The sequence below is a fragment of the Pinus tabuliformis genome, chromosome 1_2, assembly GCF_031772625.1.
Source record: "Pinus tabuliformis cultivar Carrire ecotype Pingquan chromosome 1_2, CPIR1, whole genome shotgun sequence".
NCBI classification, from domain to species: Eukaryota; Viridiplantae; Streptophyta; class Pinopsida; order Pinales; family Pinaceae; genus Pinus; species Pinus tabuliformis.
The window spans coordinates 742,631,309-742,637,191 of record NC_142298.1 but is presented as its reverse complement, the minus strand read 5'-3'; positions in this window follow the sequence as shown (position 1 = coordinate 742,637,191).

Genomic DNA, 5,883 nt, shown 5'->3' with positions numbered 1-5,883 from the left:
AGGGGGTTGTCAATTACAATCAACCCTGAGGTGATCAGCAGAGTCACCACACTTCCTCAAGGGGTGCAATGGAGAAAGGAGGATAAGGCTAGCAACACTTTTTCTAAGAAAACCTTTTTCCTAGATGATGAAGAGCCAATTGAGGACAAAAATGGGGTCAGAAGGGAGAGCCTTCCCTATCCTTGGAATGAGGTGAGTTATCACATTCTCAAATACATTTCTTGTGAAGGGAGGCTCAGTGTAGTCTATGGCTACCAATTTAGACTCCTCCATGAGTTGATATTTGGAGAGGAGCTACCCATAAACCAAAGGCTCAGTGTGCCTTATTTCCTGTTGCAGTCAATGATAGACATGAGCCAAAAGGTACAAGAAGGGAAACATCAGTAATTGGCACATCATGGGCTCATTAAGCTAATACTAGAGGATGCCTTGAGCCAATTAAGAATTCCTATTCTATGGTCCACATTTAGAGACATGGAAAGAGAGGTTGTAATTGAAATCCAAGCCCTTGAATATGATAGGGACCCAACCTCTGGGGAATAATAGGAGGCATAAGAAGAAGAAGAAGAAGAAGATACAAAAGAAGATAAAACAGAGGAGGAAGAAGGAAAAGAAGAGAAAGGTGAAGAGGAAGAGCAGAAGGAAGAGGCAAGCCCTGAGGAACATACCAAAGAAGGGGATAAATCTCCAAGGTTGACCCCTGAGACCACTGAGAGGGAGGCAGTTGTTTCCTCAATTGCCCTAAGCACGCCCATCAAGTCAAAAGGGAAAAGACATAGGTAGAATCCCCTCTATTTCAAAACAAGAAGAAGCACCAGGATCAAGTAGGGGAGGCCACAAACACCCACAAGGACTCCCATCATAATTGAGGAGTCACCAAAAAAGTAGGAAGAGCTAGTTTCCTTAGGAATGAAAGTTGAAGAGGGCACATCAAAACAAGCTACCCCAAAGGCTCCCATCACCTATGTTAGGAATCATGTCACCAGATCAACATTAGAAAAGCAAGAGAAGGCACTCATGACACCATTACAGTGGGGAAAAATCCTCTACAAGGAACTTTTTCAGTCCTACAGGAAACATAGAAAAAGCTACAGGAAGGATAGCGGGGGCAGAGGGAAGGCAAGGAAGCAACACCAAAAGTGCAGGAGGGGGCAGCTTCTCCAAAAACATCTGAGGGGGAATTCCAAGAGCTGTAGGAGCCTAACCCACAGCCAAATCTGAGCTCTTACTACAAGTTCATTGAGGGAGGCAGAGTAATACCACAGAAATTTGTAATCCCTCTCTTCTTTCAGCTTGAGAAGGAGAGAGGAAGGACATATTGATGGATGCAAATTGCCAAGTCAAAGAAGGTAGAATATGTGGGCCATATGGAAGAGAAACTCATAGAGATGGGTAGGGAGTTGAGTGAGATGAGAGACAGGGAACAAATTATGAGATCTCAACTACAGGCAGAAAACACATGGCTAAGGAGGTAGTCATAGGAAAAAGAGAGCCAATTGGCCACCACGGCAAGCCTCTCCATGGAGGAACTTTATTTTAGGATGCCATCAAGATCATATGCACTATACCTCAAGGATAAATGGCTGCAATTTCATATCAATACACTAGCACAACAGGGGACTATGTCTTTCCAAGACTATAGACAGTTCATTATACTATGTGACAAAAGCACCCTGGAAGATAAGGCTAAGATATCTGAATTTTACCTACACAACTTGGCCTTAACAGATTTTAATGTGTGGGACCCCAATTCAAAGTTTGGGGATTTACAACTAATGTATCTTGCATCATGGATGAGTCACGAGGAGGCTAGGGCTAAGGAGGTGAAGAGAATATTGGAAAAAGAGGAAGGGGAACCCCTTTACATCATAGTAGAACAAATAAATTCAATGGTTGTCATTAGAATCCATAACATCATCTCCAATGATGCCCAACTTGCACCAAGATACCTAGCTACACAAGAACATGTCATCACCCACTTTGAAAACACCTTGAGGTTGTTGGGAAATGAAAGCCAACAAGCATGCCAGAGGAGATGGAGCAACCTACCACACAGTATAAGGATCAGAGAATACCATTCCCCTGAGAGGTTGAGGAATGCACTGGAAAGGACCCCATTGTATAAGAATGCCATGCAAAGACTAAAAATCAATTGGATTGGTTTGAAACTCAGTCCACCCTTGTTGTTGGGTCTATTAGAAGATAGGAAGGAAGAGGAGGAAATAAAGCAGTGGGAAGAAATAGAGAAACATGCAGGGTTCTATCCTCAAGAGGAAACTCCATCAATAGAGGCCTGGGATGTTAGAGAGGCCACAAGAGCTATGAAATATATGGACATAGACTAAGTTGCTCAGAGGATGAGAAACACCTTCAGTAGGGGGGTGATGATGAGGCTCATCAATAGGTAAACTATATGGGTCTTAATGCCACTCTCCAGCTTATTAAAATCAACTTTTCTCACATTTACTTACATATTTTATTATATTTTGCTTAGTGAGAAGGGTAAAGGTGAGATGTTATGTCATGTGGCCTAATATGCATTAATTGCAGGAATTGGAGCAGTTTTGGGCTAATTTAAGTGCAGGAACTCGAAGTGGACAAGAAAGAGGGATTGTAGGATATTTTTATCCCTCCTTAAATCCTCAAATAATTTGAATATTCCTCCACCATATCTCATCAACTCATAGTTACAAGCAACCAAGCCAACTGAGTTCATTGGCAGCCAATCCAGTGACAATGAAGACAAGTCATTCTCGAGTTTAGAAGCAAAGTCTCCCTAATTTTTATGAATTTTTGGTAGCTTCATTTTTTATAAATAAGAAGGCCAAGGGCCTCATTAATATTTGATATTTTTTTGTAGCCAAGAGGAAATCTAGAGCTAAAACATTGTGACTATTAATTTTGTGTTGTACTTGACATTTTGATGATAATGAGAAGGTTTACCTTGATCCAGCATTGAGTTGACTCAGAGGGCTGAAGCTCTTGGGTTAGGGCCCAACCCTAGTAGCATAGGTTCCTCTTTTTGTACATGTATTCTTATATTAAAATCATAGTTAGTTGCTGAAGTTATTTATTCTATGTTTTGTTTAACAAGTATTTGAATGATTGTTTAGTTTTGTACCTGTAGTTGAAGAAGTAGATCAGTGGTACAGTAGTGAGAAAGAATACTTCAAAAAATGTTGTGACAGTGACCTCTTCCTCATCTCCCTCATGGGATCATGGTTTGATGGCCCCACTCTCACAGCCCTAAAAACAGATTTATCTTTTGATCATTGCATAGCTTAGGGTTCATTATTGAATAGATCATTGTTTATGATTTCTTGGAAGCACCTACAGTTGTCATTTTGTTTCTTGAGTTTGTTGTAGTTTAAGAAGGCATTTCATTTCATAGATCTAGTCATTAGCCATCAATAAATCAGTTTTCTCAAATTCAACTCATCTTTTCCCTATTTATATGAAGTTATGCATAAATGAAGAGAAGAACATGTTTTGTTGCAGGGATTTTTGATCTACAGGGAGGAACTCATCCCACCAGCCTCATCTAAGTCTTCTCCACCTTCTGCCAAGGCCTACCAACCCCTAATCCAAATTTCTGTTTTGTAGCCACCATGGACAACCACCTTGGGAAAATCCAACCATCCTGAAGTGTTGGGTTGAGCCTTGGGTAATGTGCACCTTCCCTACACCCTATTTCACCATCAGACATATTTCCAGCACTTCATTTCACCTTCCCTACCTTCCTATGGCCTTCAACTAACTTCCTGTAGAAAACCAGGACATCCTGTAGTAAACTAGGACATCCGGTACTAGATCCTATAGCAGCTTGTTTAAACTTGTTTTTAGCATAAATGACAGTCTGACCATAGGGTAGGCCCTCCACTTGATTTCCATGCCTCTCAATGCGATTTTAGACTATCTCTACCTTGCCTTTCTCCCCTACAAAGATCAGATTGTTTAACTTAGCATTTACATTTCTAATTTAGAAATTAAAAGACTCTTTTTCTACAATTCCATCATGAGATAGTTAGTGCATGCATATATAAATCATAGAGTGATAGAATAACTTTCCATGTCCAATTAGTCCAAATAACTAGATGATAAAATGCAAGGTTAGATTAGTTCTCTTTTGCAAGTAGTTTATGTCATTTCCTAGCTAGATGATTTCATGACATTTCATAGCATTTTCCCTTCACTAACTTTCATTTCCTAAATAGGAAAGCATTTACTTTCTTGCATTAAAGATTAGTTGTACATTCACTGTCAGTAGTCAGACTCCTAGTTAATAAGAGACTGGTTTGAAAACCCTAGTGGTCTATCGCCCCAATTGAAAAGTGACAAGAGTAGATTGTTGCATCTATTGTGCATATAGCATTTTTGCCTCCAAGTTTGTACGAAACCCCAGGTTCATAAAGTAAAGTTGGTAGCCCTATGAGTTGCAGCATCCTTGATGCAACACTGAGGCTCATCATAAATGTGACTGAAAATTAGCATCTCAAATTTTAAAGATATATAACATCAAAACATGATTAAATAAAAAACAAAAACCTTATATAAATGTGATTGAAAATTTGCATCTCAAAATTTATGTTAAAATTTACACGTTAAAATTTAAGAAAATGTTGATGATAATTAGTATCTGTATTGATTTATTAAACTTTTAAAAAGTAAAAGATTACTTAAATATTTTTTAAAATCTTAAGCCTATGATCAAAGAGTATAAAGGAAACATTCCAATATCCCACATAGTTATAACTCAAATTTTACCTCACTTTACAAAGATCATAATGTATAGTTTAAGAAAAGCCATAACATATATTCCCCTTGTAAATATTTTAGAGTTATGCTGGTTTTATTAAATTAGCAAGAATGTATCATGATTTTGTTCATGAATAAATATACGCATGTAATGTTGATTGTGTTTATCTTGGGTGGTTGGGAAGAATGATTGTTATCCTCCCTAATTACATGTTCAGGAGTCTCAAAATTACATGTCCAAGAGTGTACTATGAGCCTTTCGTTTACCACTTGAGAAATCAGACCATTGGTAGTGTAGTAAACTTTTTTCCATAAGAGTTTTGTGGTCCAAAATTATACAAGATGTGATAGTATACTTGAGCTTGAAAAAGTGATTACTTAGGAAACTAACATAACAAGACTTGCCTAGATAAATTCAAATCGAAGATGAATTCTTGGGGTTCCTCTTGGCTTAACATCGCTGGCAAAGCTGTGCTCGTCAAAGCAGTCCTCAACAGCCTTCCGATCTTCAGATTTGCGGTCCTTCTGGCACCAGTGGGAACTATAAAAAAAATGGATGAATTAATCAGGGGATTTTTTTGGAGAGGAGGCAAGCACAATGATAAGAAATTCTCTCTAATCAGTTGGGATATAGTCACAAAACCTTATCTCGAAGGAGGATTAAATCTCAAAGATCTGTATGCCAAAAACCTTGCTATGGGAGCCAAACTTGCATGGAAAATTATCGCCCCGAATCCTAGTTGGGCTCAGATTGCGCTATGGAAAAAGTACTTTAGAGGCCCAAGGCTCCGGTGTTTAGACCACCCCAAAGAATCGACCAGATCGCACCTCAGCATTCTCCTTAGCAAAATCGCGCCGATGATAAACAGTTGTGCCCATTGGGTTCCCGGTAATGGTAAGAAAACGCAGGTTTGGAAGGACAAAATAATGAATCGCCCCCCTTTGGTAGACGCAGGCAATTTTACAGCGCTCAGAAATTGGATGGAGGCAGCGCACATACACACGCTGTGGGATCTGTCGGATTGGACAGAGAATTACTGGACGGGCTGGAAGCGGTTGCCAGTGCCCAGCGATCTGGAAAATGAATGGACGAAATTCAAAGCCCATCTCCATGGATTGGCTCCCCTC